Below are 17,911 nucleotides of genomic sequence, written 5' to 3'. Positions count from 1 at the left end.
AGCGCAATTTTCCTAGTCTCCCACCACTTCTCTCCTTGCGCATGAGCCATTGCTGGGTGAGACAGATGGGGAAACAGCTCAGAAACTGCTGGGCTTTCCGTAAAGGATTGCCTGGAGCTCTGCTCCCTGTCCTGAGGCTGCAATATCCCAGAGTGCCAACGCTCCAGGTAGCTCCTAACTGGAGACTGGACCCTGTAGCTCCAGCACGGTGAAGCCGTGTGGCATTGCAGCCTCTTTTAGCCAGCCTTGCATCACCACAATAGAGCAAGCAAACCCAGTGCGTGTAATCAAGAGAGGCGAACGTGACATGAGCGATAACTCGCATGCCACTCTGCTTGCTCACCCAGAGTAAGTTAGGCAGAAGCTATATATAGAAGCGAGATTGCTAATAACTGGCACGGGAAAGCCTTCAGTGTCTCCATTCAATTCATTTACACCTCCCACAAAGAAGACAAAGAAAGCCTCTTTGAAGGACTGCCAACCTGTTGCCATCTGAGTCAGTCACTCTCTGCCACGGCCTCTCGCGCAGCCTCCAGTACCCGATGTCATGCACGTCGAGGGCCAGATTCACAGCTCAGTTACCTCCAGGTCAACTGCTGAACCAAGGTCACACCAGTGTCACCAAAATCAGCATCTGCCCTCTCCATCCCTCCACCCATTATCAGAACCCCCAAAGCCTCCAGCTCAGCCAGAAGCTGGCAAGGGAGAAAGTAATTTGCCTCTGATTTTGGAGCTTCCTTTGCTGGTGGGACTTCAGAGGCTCTTTGGTAGAGGTGACCAGCAGTGAGCAAACCCCAACAACAAGTTGCACATTAACTAAATGCTGAAAAGTTTCCCTGGTGTCTAAAAAGGGGATGTGTTTTAAGGATCTGGACAGTTTCTGCATGGTAATTTCTTTAATCGCTGTATAAATAATAAATATTTTATGTTATAATAGCTTCCTGCAGTTCATTGGTAGTAAATTAATGTTTGAGACATAAGAATGAAGAGCCCCACCTGAGTCTTCACCCATCCTCCACGGAACCTCTGGAACTGTCAGTGCAAGGCTCAGGCTGGGTATTATCTCAGGTGTTACAAATGTTTGGCATCTTTCCGCCAATGTGTTTTTTTCCAGGCACTTTGTCCTGGTTTTGAGTGGGGCAGGAGAGCTGGGCTAAAGGCTGTGTCAGGCAGATCAAGCTGAGATGTCTCCTGATTCCAGAGCAGCAATCAGATGTGAATAATTTTTGATTCTTGAGAACAAGGCTGGTCTTAAACTTGGTGACATCCTGACAGCACTGCTGCAGCCACTGCTTTGCAGGGCAAGAAGGCAGCATGTGAGGAATCTGCTGGTCCTGTGCTGAATAGGAAGCCAATTAACACGGGAGCTGCGATCAGTGCTGGCCACACGTCCTGGTGACTTTGAACAAGTCACAGAGGACCTGAACTGCGAAGTCACTTGGAGTTGTACACAGTTTGCCCAATTTAGGTGTCTAATTCAAGTGCTGCCCTCTGGAAATTTTGCATGCCTTGCCTCAGGGATGGTCAGAAGAGAGAGATGTCCTAGAGTAAATGTGTCAGTCAGAGGAGAGGCCATTGTCTTGGAGAATCCGCAGCAAATGAGCCAAGAAGTTTAATTTTGGTATTCCTCTCTCTATGAACAGCATATTGGCTAAGTGTCCACCTCCCTGCTGAGAATACAAGGATGCTCTGGGAAATGGCAGTTGTCTTCATCAGCTGGGAGCCAGCCTTGCTCCTGTTTGAGGATTGTGGGCAGCAGAGTGGGTGCTGGCCACCTTGTACATCTTCATCTCTCCGGTCACACACTCAAGGGGGAACGGACCTGCTGTTGCAGCCCCTCTGCCTGCTCTTGTCTTTCCATTTGCATAAAATAAAAATAAACAAAATAAATACATTCGCTGGAGTTGGGATTGGATCCAGCTCTGACCCCATGCAGAGGAGCAGGGGCAGCTCTGACCTCAGGGCAGCTGGAGCTCTCTCCTCCTGCACCAACACTTTCTCCTGAGTTCCCAGCAGCCCAGCAAAACCAGAGTGACCGCAAAGGGAGGGGAAAGCCCCCTCTGCTGGGAAAGTGTGACCTGCTGAGGAGGAGAAGTCTCCTTCCTGGGGAAGTGCTCTTGATACAGGGCTGTTACTCTAAACGCTTTCTGACTGGATCCTTGGAGGAAGAAGGCACCTAACTTTGCCCACTGGACTGTCAGCGGAAAGGCAGACGTCTCCTGTAAGGAACCCAACTCTACTTGGACACGGGGAAGCTGCAGGACATGGAGTGCTCTGGTTTCTATCCTGAACTGCCTGTTGGTTTCAGTGGGGAAGCAGGTACTTCAACAGGAGTTTGGTGCCTATTGGTGTGGATCTGGACCATTACTTGTCACACCTTTGCTCCTCAAATATGAAATGAAGGTTTTGTGCCTGCCCTCCTTCATAGGTATGTGAAGACAGATCCACCACTGCCCCTCAGACACTTGTATACTGCAGAAAGGTTGCGGGAGTGCTCTAGACAGGTCAGCTTTCATCACCTCCTGTGTTAAATCTTGCTAGGATCTGTGCTGCAGCTTTCGTTTTGTGCCTCAATACCACATGTGAGGGAGAGCTGCCCTTGCTAGGCTGGGCACGTGGCAGATGCCATTAAGATCTCCTTGAGTCTGTGATGGTTGATCTACTCCAGGCAGAAGTTGTTTTCGAACTCCTACATGGAAAGACAAGGCAAGACGATGCAGTTCAACCACAAGACAAGTCATGGTTCAACCTCCTGAAAGGCAGCCGCCCAGGCTAGCTGGAATCAAGGACGCGGGTGCAGTGTGCTGTGTGTGTAGCAGATTGAAGAATCTTCTGCCGTACTGTTTTTCCAGTGGTCCATGGCTCCATATCACCCCAAAGGAGCCACTCTGGCTTCATTTGTGGATGCCAAGTGATGGCAACTCAATCTTTTTCCTGCAAAACTGTTCCAGGGATGAGCTGCACTCCCTCAAAAAGCCCTAGATCTTCTTTACAGACATGGCCATAACTTCTCTGAGGTGCTGATTTAGGGAATAGTTACAGTGCCAGCCCATGTACAGGTGAGAGGAGATGCTGGAAGCGTTCAGTCGAGGTGATGAGGGCAATGCTGCAGAGAAGGAAGTGTTGACAGACTCAAAACTGAAATCTGTCCAGAGCTGAACAAAGGTGTGAGGCTGGAGCCTCTCCAAGGAGCCATGGGAGAGGCCACTGGGTTGAACGTTGTTTTCTCTGACCCTTTGCCAATACATTTCCCAGATCATGACAGATGATTTGGGTTTTCAGTTGCAGCATGCACTTCTTTCCCTCCTGCCTGGTCCCTCACACTTCCACACCTGACTGACTGGACTGAGGGGAGCAGTGCGCCGATTGCTATCTTGCGAGCAAGGCGGCTTGCTTGACGAACAAAGTGTGACCACATTCCAGGGCGCAATGTCTGTCCAAACAGCAGCCTGCAAATAGGAGCAAAGAAAACATTGGACATGCATTTATGAGACTCTTAGTGGGCTTCTGTCTCCTTTGGGCACCACCTGAGGATGGATATTTATCTTCCTGAGATTACTTCAGCTATAGCTGCTGTTCTGAGCTTCTCATGACCCCAGGCGTTAATGAGAATTGGACTCAAGTGGGTCCCATTTATTGGCCTCCAAAGAATTCCCCCCTACTCTAATTCAATGAACGGAAGAGAAGCGGTATCTCAAGACAGCACAGCTGATTCATACCCCACGGCTTGCATTCCAGTGGCCAGGGAAGCCTCCAGAGGGTGCCCATGTGAGACAGCAATACCTGCAGGAAAATGGCTTTCATTTTGGGGTGGCTGTTGGAGGGAGGAAATCTGGCATGTCCAGAGGTCCTGCTTGTGCCATGGCAAAAAATAAATAGGGAAAAGGTGCTGAATGAGAATAAGAACCATGTTGAGAATTGCCACTCTGTGCAAGGCTAAAGCTGGACAGTAGTTATTAAAATATTCCCCTCTGACACCAATACATGGGAATGGAGATCAGTGTTCCCTTCCCACCCTGCTAAACTTTTGAAGTGCATGATCATAGAAAGTTTATTGCTGGTTATATTGCTTTTGCGCTCCAGATCCTCATCTCTCAGGAACCAGAGTAAGACTCTTGCACACATTTTCACATAAATGAGCTGTCTTCTAAGGAGCTGAAGACACTACCAGAGGTAGAAATGTTCATTGGCACCCATGTATGAGAGCATGCACTGGGAGGAGGATCGTTTTGGCTATTCCAGGCTGTGTGAATGCAAGTGGGTTCACAGATGGCTTCCAGGGGCATGAGCTGAGAGATGAGCATCCTAATGTCCCTGATGACACTGAGACTGGTCACAATTAATTGTCAAAGCTCAGCATAGACAACAGATACAAACCCCATGAAGACATGCAGGCCAGTGGCCATCCCTGTTTTGGTTACATTCCCATTTGACATCCTCACCATTCTCTCTTGTGCCCTGTGGGAAAGGGCAGTGCTGGGATCCTCTCTTTGAAGCTGCGGAGTTGAGCCACTCTCCAGCAGTGCTGTGGCAGACCAGAGAGGTGAAATTCAGTGCTCTGATTTCCTGGGCGATCTTTACTGATGTCAGCAGAGATAACTGTGAAGAAAACCCAGATATGTACGCTCCCAGACCTGGAAGCTCATTTTACAGAGACTGCAGAGAACAGACTGTGGGGCAACAGCCGTAAGTGATTAATATCCTTTTAGGAAACAAGTCTGATCTGTTACTCATTCTTTGTGAGAACAGCAAACAAAACCTTTAAGACAGGGTGATAACAATAGTGTCCTGCCTTCCAGCCTCCCGGGCACTCATTGCTGTAGGGACATGACTCTTCATGTCCTTGTGTGCTGCCCATTGCACGGCAGTGGAGGCAAGTCCTTCATGCAGTCACAAGCCCGTGTCTTCTGCAATCCACTGAGATGATCCTGGCTGTTGAGCAGATATTTCTCCTGACCATGCATTCACTTTGTGTTTGAAGTATTTAGGCTAAAATAATTTCCACAGACCTCTTAATATTTGACAGTCTCTAGGGCCTGGGATGGGAGGCTCCATGTGTAACATAGCTGCCTGACTGAAGCAAGCAGAGAGCTTTGTCTGTCATTGTAAAGACCTGGCCAGGGAGGTCAGAGTCCAGCACAGCCGATTTCCTGTGCTCAGCACACCTCTTGGGAATGATGCACAGGAGTTCACAGCCTTACTCAGCAGGTAGTTGGAAGTTTTGCTCATGTATCAGTCATGTGGTCATCAAAAGCAGCATTATATCAGACAGATGACACAGATATAATGTGTTGAACCAAAGTCAGCTGCCAGTTCATTTTCATGCCTTGTTTGATGCCTCCATGTGATAACCCAGCATGCCACAGCACATAGCAGTGCCAGGTCATCTTCCTCCTACCTCCTTACAACCCCGCAGGGGCATTCCAGGCTCTGGCATAGGCAGGTCAATGATGCTATTTAGGCGCTATGACCACTACGTGTTGTAATCTCAAACATTTAGGTTTTTGACTGCTGTGATGGAGCTGGTGGGTTGAAGACTGCTTAGAGGCAACCACTGGTGAAATGAAGAGGTGTCTCAACTCTTGCTGCTCACTGACCACAGGGATGCGGGAAGGCTACAGAGAAATTTTTCTTCCTAGAGGAACAGCTCTGTCCTGAAATTAGGCAGACTTAATTTATTTCAAATATAGAACAAGAGCTGCTTTTGGACAGGACTTTGTGAAGAGCTGTTTTTCAGCTTTAGGAAGTAACTCAGAGCTTCAAAGTCTCACTTAAGCCCTTGGTGAATGGACAGGGAATTCACATCTCTTCGATCCCTAACAGCAGACTATGACCTGGGTTAAAACTAGGGTGGGAAAAGGGTACAGCGTTCCCCGCCGCTCCTGCACACCTCCCCTACCTGCAGATTTTGCACCTTAGCAACTTGTTTGCAAAAGCCCACCTTCAAGGCCAGTCTTCCTCCTCCTCCTCCTCAGACGACAGAGCTGCTGCGGATCCCAGCCGAGCCCTTTGCCGGCTTTGCCTCGCCGCTGGGCCCCTGTGAGCCGCGTTCAGTCATCTTGCTGGGGAATCCACGCTGCCACAGGTGAGTGCAACGCTGCGGGTAATCAATTATCTCAGTTGCACATTGTTTTCATTCCTTGCCTATGCACATTTCCCAGAGAGCTGATTATGTCACTCATTAACCTTCCAGACCTCTTTATTTTCTTTATGCAAAGAGCCGGCTTTTGTCAGGGCAGCACGTTCATATTTCGGCTGAGCTTCAAGAACAAAGAGTCCCCACTAATTCCTTTCTGCTTAGTCATACCCGAGTCACGTAGAAAGCTATTACCAAAATTGGTACAGAAAGGTTGCCAACCGCAGAGCTCCAGCCCAGCTGCGTGTGGTGAGATTTGCATATCAGCAAGCTGGAGAGAAGGCTCAGCGCAGGCAGCACTTACCGCAAAAGATGTTTTTGTTCATTTCTGTGAGCGAGTGTTTGTAAAGTCAGAGTCTTTCCCAAAACAATGGAGATAATCCTCCCATCTGGCCTGTCCTCCCAGAAGCTTTTATTCTCTCTCAGCACTTATGTCAAGGCCAAACTAAGCTGGCATCTCTGTGGATTAAAATCCAGTTTTTTTGGATTGACCACATGGAGGTATTTGCTTCTTGACAGCTGAGGAACGTGGCACTGTGAAAGCATCCCATGTCCCTTTTCACCCCTACGTGCTGCTAAGCATCACATTGAAACGGTGCTACCGTGCAGTTGGCTGCTGAAGATACGCTGCATGACCGGTTCTAGTCAGTATTAAGACAGGTAGCATGTATTACAGCAGCACGGCAGCGGGGCTGCAAGCTGGGGAGATACTCATGTCTAACAGGTCATGAGACAGCCCTCCTTTATGATATACAGAGTTTTCTGAAGTGGTGGTTCCTCGGTAGCATCACTGCAGCAGCCACAGGTACTCCTCCAGAAGAAAGTCAGGTCATCATCTCCAGGCTGCACTCCCGGTTCCTTCTCTAAAATAATGGAGGAAGCTCCTCCATTTAATTAGGTTTTTCTGAATTAGGCTTTGTGTTTTCCAGTTTTACCTTAGAGCCAAACTAAGAAACCTCCTTTCAAACCATGTAAGCTGAGATTCTTACAGCGTCACATGAATCCAGAGCCCAGGCTTTTAAGGAAGACTTTCATAAGATTTGCAATCATACTTTTACAGCTGGTGCCGACGCATTTCTGAGGTGAGCCAGTATCCCACAAAACAGTGCTGTGCCTCAGCCTGACCTCTTGTTCTGCTCGCACAGGGCAGCAGGTTAGAGAAGCTGAAGTGCTCCTAGTTCATGCTGATAACCAGATTCAGAAGACAGTGGTCTAAAACCATGCTGACACAGGATATAACAGAGTAACCTTTCCATGACTGCAGAAGTCATGACAAATGATTTCAGGGATAGAGTCATTCTCAACCCTTCATTTGGCAAGGGGAACACCTTTATACTCCCCTAGAACATCTTGCCTTCTTCACCAGGTATGTAGCCTACTCCTGCTGCGACACGGACATGGAAACACCTCCAACAGCGACATTGCGCCTTGCAGCTTCTGGTTGCAATCCCCTTTGGAACAGCCCAGGACACAAAGCACTGTGAAAAAAAAAGAAAGAGCTGGGTGCAACATGCCCTTCTCAGGCAAGCCCTTATGCCTGTGTAGGTTTGTGCCTTAGGGTTGCTTTGCAGAGCTGGGTGGGGTACGCTCCTGGTTGCATCTCCTCTGCCTGCAGGAATGTGTGCTCTCCATGAACTGTCATCTGAATAGTTATTGCTAAAAGTGCCTAATGTTAACCAAGATTTGTGTTACATCATCTGTCTGTAGCACATATACCCCTTCCTTAGGTGGCATCTGTCACCATGTAGATAAATAAGATGCCTCCCAGGGCTGCCACAACTCATGATTTTCACACCTCTTTCATTATACGATTAACCTAGGGCAGATCATTCTCCTAGCATTTCTGCTCATCCCTCTGACATAGCCAGACCAAGGCTTTGCTATATCATGTCCGGACAACCGTAGCACAATGAGGCATCTGCTACTGCATGCAATTAGCTGTGCAAAGCAGCTTGGCTTGCTGGCACTGAATTACAAAGGTTTGAGCCTAAAAACATGACGATTCGAACAACTGCAAAAACAGGGCAGGGGATCACTGAGCCAAAGCTGAGCCTCCATAGCACTAGACGACCCCTCTCTTGGCTCATAATTTATCAGGGCAAATGTTAACAGCAGGTCCAAAACCTGCTCCTGGTAGACTGCTTTCCCTCTTGCTATGCATGGGCAACAGCATTAGGTCCTGCTCAGAGTGTGGTGAGAGCACCCAGACCTGCGTTGGAAGTCACAGTGCTGTCAGGGAGAGGAAAAGGTGAGCTTCTGTGCTTTTCATACTAGTCAGATCAAAGCTGAGTTTGGAAAGACTTTTCCGAACTATTTAACTTTGCACAATGGACAAACCTTCAAAGGCAACAGGCAAGTTTAGGTGTTTTGATTCTTGGGTGTCCAGTACTTCAGAGGAACATGAGTTTGGAGTGCAACGACAGACACCTTCTAAAGGCAGGTCCATCCAGCTCCCCACCTCTGGACACTCAAACCAATGTCAGCCAGACTTTTCAGCCATTTTTATGCTGTGGATAGTCTTTTGGATAGAATCATCCTCTCCAGACTCTTGGGCCCTCTTTGACTTAGGCTCTTGAAAAAGTCTTGGATTCTAAAGAGCAATGAGTGATGACACACATCACTCTTCTCTGTACCAAATTTTCCCCTTTCCTTTCACAGACAATAAAGCTTTAGCAGACCCAAGAAACAAGGTGTCCTGCGCATGCCATTGCAGTGGAAGGCCTTGGCTTTTAATTTCAACACTCTCACCCTCTGGTGGAACTAAAGAAGGGAAGATTTCCCATCTTTCCTCCAGAAATCGACTCTAAGGAGTGTTAACACCCAATTACCTTCAATTTGCTGTCCAACCATGCATGGCCTTCTACAAACACCAGCTTCACCCTACACATCTGTGTATGTTTTCTCATACTTCCCTCACTTCTCCTTGCCATCTCTGACCCTTTGGAGACCAGTTTGTCCTCACAACTGACCAGCTTTGCATTATACCTGCAAACACTAGCCTACACTTTCAGCTAAAGGATTTCTTACAGGATTTGGAAGCAAGTGAGTGCTATCCAGTACAGAGCTGTGTATGTGTTATGACTGTTGATGTCTACAGTGATGCTAGATTTCAATTTAGAGACACAGGCAGGCAATTTACCTTCACTTCATTGCAGATTATTATAGAGGGAGCACACGTGTGCACACAGACTCACACGCTTCACTCATGAAAACTACTTTTGTTCTTTCTTGTTTTGTTCTCTTCCACAATAAAAAATCCTTCTGGCTCAAAACAGCTTTGCTCACCATGTACAGAGAAACACACGTTTTGCCAACAACTCTCCTGAAGAGACACCCTGCAGGGATATCCTGTCTACACTTTTCCTATCATTAGGCAGAGGGTGGAAGTCTGCATTTGGGGAGGTATCAAACACCCACTCTGTTTGCCACTTTGCCAATGTTATTAGTGTTTGTCCCTGCTCTGTTTTGTGTCCTTCAATGTACTGAATTCCTTTCCAAAATGTCATAAAACGACGGGGACAACTCTGTTGTTTTAGGAAAGAGGAGAACCGTCGGAGTGTGGTGGAGAATGTTTATGCCATGGGGATGTGCACGTACCTCGTGTAGGATGTCTGCCGTGCAGCAGCAGAAATATGAGTGTCAAAAGGCCTGGGGTGTAGACGGGTTTGTGTGCACTCCTTTGGAGGAACGTCAGCACCTAGGAACCTAAAGCACCTACAGTGTTAGGTGGCAGCTGAGGTTTTATGTTTCTCAAGGATGCCTGCATGCCAGGCTTGAGCACTTAATCCCCTCTGGATTTAGCTCTTTGGACATGGTGAGCTGCTTGTGCACAAGCCCTGGAGAGACTCTTAAACTAGGCGTTCCCCATTCTCTGTTTTTTTGGCAAGACCTGATCCATTAAGCATGTGCAGAGCTTGCCAAACCCACACAAAAGACAGCAGAGACGAGCCCTCAGACATGTGTGTGTACCAGGAGACTCAGAGCCCAGTGGTTACTGCACTTTCCTGGGCTGTGGGAGAGACCAAGTGTGAAAACTTTACCTGGTTTATGCTGTGGCTGTTAAACACAGAGCTGTCCTGGTAGGAGACAGCAAGGTTATCCAGGATGGGATTTTCATATCTTTCCTTATATTTTGTACAACTAATTAAATACTAGCTAAAGTAGAAGCTGGGAAGTAAGTGGGATACTGGGTAGAGTGAGAAGGGAGGGAGAGATTTTTCTTCCAGGACCTCATTCATCATGGGAAACACCTGACCACTTCTTGTCCTGAACTTCTGGGGAATGTTCACAGTTCATATTCCTCCTGGCTGCCTAACTCCCATTAATTTAGGCAGCTCTCTGCTCAAACTGGGTCTTCTCTGGGTCCTGACTCACACACGGCAGTGCTTTGTGGATTTACCCTCTGAGAGAAAAGCACCTCTGAATATCCGTGTTTCTAAAGTATCTTCGTCTTGCCATGCTGGCAAGAGAATGCCTACAATTTTGAAATCTCTATTTTGGCATTTCCCAGGGCTTGGAGAAAGCTTGCAGCAGCAAAAAAATGGGACTGAACTCTGTTTTCCAATGTAGTGGATTTGCAGTACTTTATAGCCATCGATTTAGCAAGCTGAACATCTTCTGTGGCAGACAGATGAGGATCAATGCAGAGAGGAAAATGAAGGGGCGTGGGAATTCGGGTCTGTGGGAGGACAGTGAGAAGCACATCTGACTTACTGCAGAGCCAAGCTAAATCTGAGCCCACTGGAGCAAATCGACTTGGGGCCATGCAGGAGGCAGAGATGCTTCTCTGAGACGCGAAGGAAAGCTGCGGTGGAAGGACAGGACTGGCTGAGTCCCCGGTGTGGTGGGCAGCTGCAGAGGGAGCATGGAGGAGTGCAGCCACGGCCGAGTGGAGGAGAGCTCAACAGGGATTACTGAGCACTGTGGAAGGGCTGGGTGGAAATACAGCTCAAGGCAGTCTGCCATCTCGTTTTTTGGTTTTCAGCAAAAGTAGCCAGACCTTTCCTTAGCAAGAGCCTGAAAAAAATGAGGCAGTGACCACCACAAGGAGTGACGAATTTCCTGACACCCCCTCAGGCTATGTCCCTATTTGGAGGTGAAGATGGGATTTAAGCAGGCTGTTCCCTGCACCCAGCACTCAGGTTCTAAGTACCCATCCTGATCAGATGCACAAAGCACCCCTGGCCCATTTGGATGGGCTGGGACTAGCCCGTTCATCCATCCCTTGGCTTATCACTGCAGACCACGTTGGTGAGAACTGGTGTCTATGTTTGAGGCTGAGCTTTCCCCATCAGAGGAGCTTCAGCACATGGTGTCAGCTGGGCCATAAGTGGAGAGTGGATGAATCAAGGTAGGTGGCAGGTTTGGACTTGCTCCGAACTGACAGCGTGATGTAGCCTCAGCATTCTAAGAGAGGAGTTTGCCTGCGAGCAGCTAAGAAGATTTTTGGGTGTCCTTCCTCACGGCACTAAGAAACCGTCTCTTCCTCAGCCTCCCCTCAAGGCTGAGCTCCTCCATCAGCTGGCGAGACCCCATGACCTGTGGGCAATGCTGAGCAGAAGGAACGAGCGTCTCTTCATGATTCATGCTAGAGAAAACCACCCCATAAATACAGTGGAGGCTATTTTGAGGAATCCCTGAGGTATAAATAGTAACAGCTCCAGGGGAGTAGAGTCCTCTCACCTCCTCCACTACACATCTGCCTTGTTTTCTCCCAGACTTTCTATTATCTCCAGCAACAAAGGAGATGGTTTGTAACATCCAAGAGATGTCAGACATAACTAACGCGTGGCCTTCAGAGCAAAACCACTCAACGGCAACACTGTGCTCCCTGCTCAGCAGCTCCTGTTGGAGACCTGGCCTCTGGGCTGGGGTCAGAGAGCTCAGACCCACCACAGCCAGCCAAGGGGTTGGCAGAATAAACAGACAAAACAACCAGTGGCAAGAAAACGGAGAAGATTTCTTCCTTTCTTTTCTTCATATTTTTACATTGGGAAATTGAGACAAAGTGAATATTAGTAATGCAGCTACTGTGGATGAATTACAAACACAGCTAGTGTTGTTAAACATCCTTTACTGATTGTACTGAAACCAACAAATTAACAGCAAAGCTAACAAAATTAAGCATTGTTATGAATTTACAGTATCTTATGTCTACAGCTTTGGAATGGGTTCTTTTGCTATTCTGTTTAAATTTACTTCTTAAAGTGGAACATTTGCTTTAATATACTAAAATTATTTTAAGAGCTCAAAAAACTGCAACAGTTTGCTGAGAATACTACATTTCTGTGACCTGAGATTATATTGCTTATGAGATTTTTTTTTAATTTAATATGAAATTCCTAATAGTTTTACGTCATTTTACGCTGGAATAGAAAATTGCAGAATTTCTAGCGAAGCAGAAAATCTGGTTGCTCCCCTCAGCTCTGATCCCTCTGGACTTGCAGGCAGATATCAATAGTTATGGCATAAACCAGCCTGTAAGAATGAAGTTTCATGGCAAGCTGGTTAACCAGTAACCGAAATTATGGTTACATTTGTCCAAGGGCAGAGACATACAGCAAACAGACACGGCACAGACTGATCCCTTGCCAAGTTTGTGTTGTTATTCCTCAGCGCCTAATTACTCCTACTTTAATTAAACTTTCTTGTAAAACTTTCGTTGTTTCCTTCCCTAAATGATCTGCTTCTGCAGACTGGAGCCTCTCATCTCCTACCAAAATTGCAAATAGAGCTGGATGGAAATTACAGCTTTCTTAGTTTGCTGGAAATGTTTTTGGTGGGTTTTTTTTTTTCAAATCAAGTATTTCTGATTTCTTTTAAAAACAAGATGTTTTTAAAAGTTACAAGTCTGATTAAACTGTTGCATCTTGACAGAAGAAATTTTCCCCCATTACAATTTTGAGCCCCTGGACAAAGAAAATTAAATCAATTCAACCACTTTGTGACGAGTTGCAAGACTGAGAGCTGAAATAATTTCACTGAATGCAACAAACTGTTTGGTTTAAAAGCTCCAGACTTCTTTTCTTACTCTACCCATAATTTCAGGGGAAAATTGAGATATTCTCAGTGTTCAAATTCTTCAGTGTTCCCGCATCAGCACTTCTCATTGGAAAACCTTTGTAAACTCATCCGGTGCAGCCAGGGATTCGTACACTGTTCAGAACAATGGGATCTGTCCTCTAGGTGGCACGAATCAATACATCAATACATCAATAAACCATATCAATAATTAATAATTAACCACATGTACAAGTGCCGAGGTTTAAAGGGCATATACTTGCATTTTGGTTTTTTTCTTGGTTTTCTTCACACTACATATAACTTCTGCCTTACTCTGTACGAATTTCTGTCTCTGACCAATCTTTGCAGCTTACTTACCCGAGTAGCTACCCCAGATGTCTCCCCTAAAAGAATGATGTAGAAAGAGAGATCTGGAATGGATATAAGCTGCTAGCCAAATAAAAACTGGTTGCATAAAGGGTACTTCAAGCATAGGTGTCACCTACTGGTATCTGACCTGGACACTGGATTTTGCTGTGTCTGCAGCCTGGAACACCTTGGCATTTGCAGAAAGCAGCTGCTGGAGAGGGCTATTCGCGCCGGTCCGGGTGGTAGGAACCCCACTGAACTTGTCTCAGCTGGAAAACAGTGATGTTACACAAGCTGTTCTCATGCACTTGCTGCAAAGGCTGGGTATCATAAAGCAGTTAGCGACAGCAGACAGCTCCGAGGTGGTGATTAATTGCATTACACCTATTGTAATTATAAATTCCAGGTCACTCATCGTTCTGGAAATCTGAAGGAGTTCAACCATCAGGGTGGAGTTAACGCAGACATCCATATTAAAGTGTTCCAACGAACACCCAACGTACGAGGAATGTCTCCATGGGGCTGTCTAAACACACACTGCACTTTTCTTTTCTTGCCCTTTGGGCACAGAAAATATGTAATCAGACAGGCACACAAGACAGATTTGTATTTGTCGTTCAGTTTAACTCTATAAAAAAAAAAATTCTTACCTGCAAATGTTTCCTTTCAGTGCAACTTTTCCATCCACAGAAAAAGGGTGAACATGCTTTTGCTTCCCAGGTAGCAAGGAAGAAATACGATGAGTTCACAGCCTCTGGAGTCTCTACACTTTTGAAAGAAGGAATAGTTTGTGCTGAAAAAAGTCAGCAAATTTCTTGATGTGAGAGACTTGCAAGTTTTTACTGGTGCCTCCCTGTGCAAGGGCTCCCATAGCAGTATGGAAGGGTGTCATCAGGAGCACATTTGTTATGGCTTTAAAATAACAGCTGTAAAACGAGACTTGGTCAGGTCTGTGCTGTGTTGCAGCAACCAGAAGATGCTGAAGATGAAGGTGTACAAGTTTTGCCATGAGTGATAAGGCATGGCCTACTCCTGCTGTAGGTCTCATCCAGCTCTAATATAGTAGGAGAGCTCTGATGCATGAATCATAGAATTATGGAGTGGTTTGGGTGGAAGGGATCGTTAAAGGCCACCCAGTCCAACCCTCCTGCAAGGAGCAGGGACATCTCCAACCAGATCAGGTTGCTCACAGCCCCGGCCAACCTGGCCTGGAATGTTTCCAGGGATGGGGCATCCACTGCCTCTCTGGGCAACCTGGGACAGTGTGACACCACACTCAGAGTAAAAAAATTCTTCCTAATATCTAATCTGAATCTACCTCCCTCTATTTTAAAACCATTGCCCCTCGTCCTATCCCAACAGACCCTACTGAAGAGTCTCTCCCCATCTTTCCTGCAGCCCCCTTTAGGCACTGGGAGCCGCTCTCAGGTCTCCCCGGAGCCTCCTCTTCTCCAGGCTGAACAGCCCCAGCTCTCTCAGCCTGGCCTCACAGCAGAGCTGCTCCAGCCCTCTCAGCATCTGCGTGGCCTCCTCTGGACCCTCTCCAACAGCTTCATGTCCTTCTGATGTTGGGAGCTCCCGAATGAAGCTTCCCTTCCAAAGCTGATCACATATCCATGCATTCAAAATATCCTCAATTTAGCTAGTCCCTTCCTGGATTTAATTTGAACTGGTATCCTAGAGGCAAATCTTACCTTCCCCTCCTCTTTTATTTTGCTAAAGGACTAGTTACTTTGTTATAAAAATAATTACTTTTGTGTAACAGTGTGATAATGAACTTAGACTAGAGACAGAGGGGTCAGTACATTTCAAGCGTCTCTGAGACGTTCAACTCATTTTCCTCCCTTCAAATTCACCGGAGAGTCACACCTCTCTTCCACTGCCCTCAAGTTTTCTTTAGCAGCTTCCCAAATTCCCCCATTGCAGGGGTCTCCTTCTGCCTGTAACCATTCCAGGATAGTCCATCACTGCCAGAACTCCACTGATATCAAACTTGTCCTGCTCAAGTGACTTTTGAGACCTCGAGTTAAAGCGGAGAAGCACTGTGGAAAGGGGAGGATGATTTTATTGGGTGCCTGTCCTCCCTCTTCGCCGTCTTATAGGCGCTCATGGACACTGTAAATTCAAACTCTCAAGCAGGAAAGTGCTACTGTGCCCTGCAGAGCAAAGCTGATGGCTTTACCTCCTCTGTATGCAGTGTAGGTCTGAGACAACGCGTTCCTGCAGCTCGCTAGCCAGGATGCCAGGCAAGTATCAGCCTTATAACAGGCTGGCTCAAGGTACATGCAAGGTAGAAGAGCAGCATCCTGCCAAGGGCCCAGTACTGCCATGGGCGCAGACGCGTTCTGGATGATGCTGCAAGCGGGCTGGCTCTCCCTGGTGTGAGAGGTGGTCCATGCAAAGGCCAGACCAGCCGCTCCCGCCTACACCCTTCCCACTTCACTGGAAAGGATGGGGACAGCAAGCCCTGGGGCTGCAGGGCATGGTCGTCACCTTCCTGTCTCACCCCTCCTTCTCCCATCACCTTCCTAGAGGAATTTCTACCTTTGCAACAGAGAAGCCTTGTATCTGCAATAGGGGAAAATGGGGCCAGGAGGGTGGCTCCAGCAGTTTCTGAAGGCAGTCCCAACGCCTAGGGCCAGGCTACCTCTCCCCAGGTCTGTGAGGGAAACTGCTGGGATGGGGAAAACACACAAAGATCTGGAAACTGGGAGCAGAGTAAACAACCCCTCATGATATATTCAAGCACCGATAATGCAAACCACAGACAAACATAGAACAGGGACAAATCTGTTATCAGTAAACTGTGCAAACACTCAGATTTAATGCTTCTTTTCTTCAGGGCTGCCTTCATGGCTGGCTTAGACTCACTGAAATCCTTTTTGCTGTTGAATGAGTAACCCCATGCCCAGCTCGGCCAAGCAGTCCCACCTCCCCATGGCACTAACGCCAACTGTTGTGCAAAAAAAAAAGGACAGTGGCAGCCCAGAACTGCTGTGCTCTGCAGACAAGCTGACTGGGGTCTTGCAGAGCAAACCTTGGAGAGGCGAGAGCAGCCTGGATTTTCAGTAACAGCCCAATAATGAGTGAAAGCCTCAATGAGGATGGCCTGGCTACCCCAGTCCTTCCACGGAACTTGTCCCTGACAAAAGAAAGGAGCCAGAGAAGAATTCAAGAACTGCTTCAGAAAAAGCCTGGATGCCGCAAGTGAAGCTCAGGTCACTCCCCACAGAGCTGACTTTAAGCCAAAATAAGAAAGAGAGTCTGGGATCTGGAGGATGCCCTCATATTGCTCATGCCATTCAGTCATCTTAAACTTGGTTGAAATACTCCAAACACTGCTGTTAGTGCAAGACTGTGTCTTCTAAGCTCCTTGCTGTTCTCAGCACCTTTGAAACAGTAAGGACAAGGCTCCGTACTGATGCTGTGTAGGCTCAGAGCGCTGCATAGCTCAGGAGACTTCTGCCCCTTACATGTATCCAGACCCTTGTGTGCACCCTTCCTCACTGTGTGAAATCTATTCCTCAGGCAGCCCTGTGCTGAAATTCCTCATAATCAGCAGAAAGCAGTGATTTATAACAACGGATGCATTGATCTGGAGGTAGGGGGGGGGGACAACAAATCTCCCAAAGGAAACTTCACTCGACAATGTCTCTTTCCTATACTTCCTAACAGGGACTCAGTGGGGTATGACCAACTGTGGAAAAATTTTGCTAATGTCCCAGGACAAGAATTATGATTATTTGCTGGGCTTCCATCCACCATGGGGAATTCTGGCTCGTGACATCACCCCATTGTTCATGCCAGTGCCAAGAACACGCTGGGGTCCCGTCTTCTCAATGGTTAAAGCGTTTTCCTGTTTGCTCGTTCCTTGTTTCCAAACAGCGCATTTCATGAACGCTGCACGGGACGTCTCTTTTCTCGAGTTGTTTTGTCCCTTTCGTCATGTCTGCCTGGAACTCTTCACAATGAAGTGAACAATGTATTCCTGCAGTCAGAAACAAAAGGGAAAAAATAACTGCAGGAGGCAAAGCCCATCTTTGGCATCTAGGACCCTGTGTACGCCTTTGTTCCTTCTTTGGAAGCTGTGTTTGTGTAGCACGGACCCATGACTCTGCTCCAGCCTGGTGTTTTTCTTAATGATTTTAGCCTGGTGATAATGCCAGGAGCGTTGGCCCTGGGAAGCAGCGGCCCCTGCTCTCTATCAGGGGAACGGGGACAGTTTCTGGAGTGGTGCAGCTTCTCCATGTCTAGGAGGTCAAGGAGAACCACCGCTCCCAGTGCGAGCTGAACTCCCCAGCCCGTAGTGCGAAGGGGCTGAACGTCCAGCCTGAAATGAGTCGCTGCTCTTGAAACCACTGTGGTGAGATACCAGAATAATACTTTGTGGGGATGGTTGATGCT

Source organism: Chlamydotis macqueenii, chromosome 22 (genome assembly GCF_036417535.1).
Source record: "Chlamydotis macqueenii isolate bChlMac1 chromosome 22, bChlMac1.mat, whole genome shotgun sequence".
Classification (NCBI taxonomy): domain Eukaryota; kingdom Metazoa; phylum Chordata; class Aves; order Otidiformes; family Otididae; genus Chlamydotis; species Chlamydotis macqueenii.
This window is presented reverse-complemented; position numbering follows the sequence as displayed.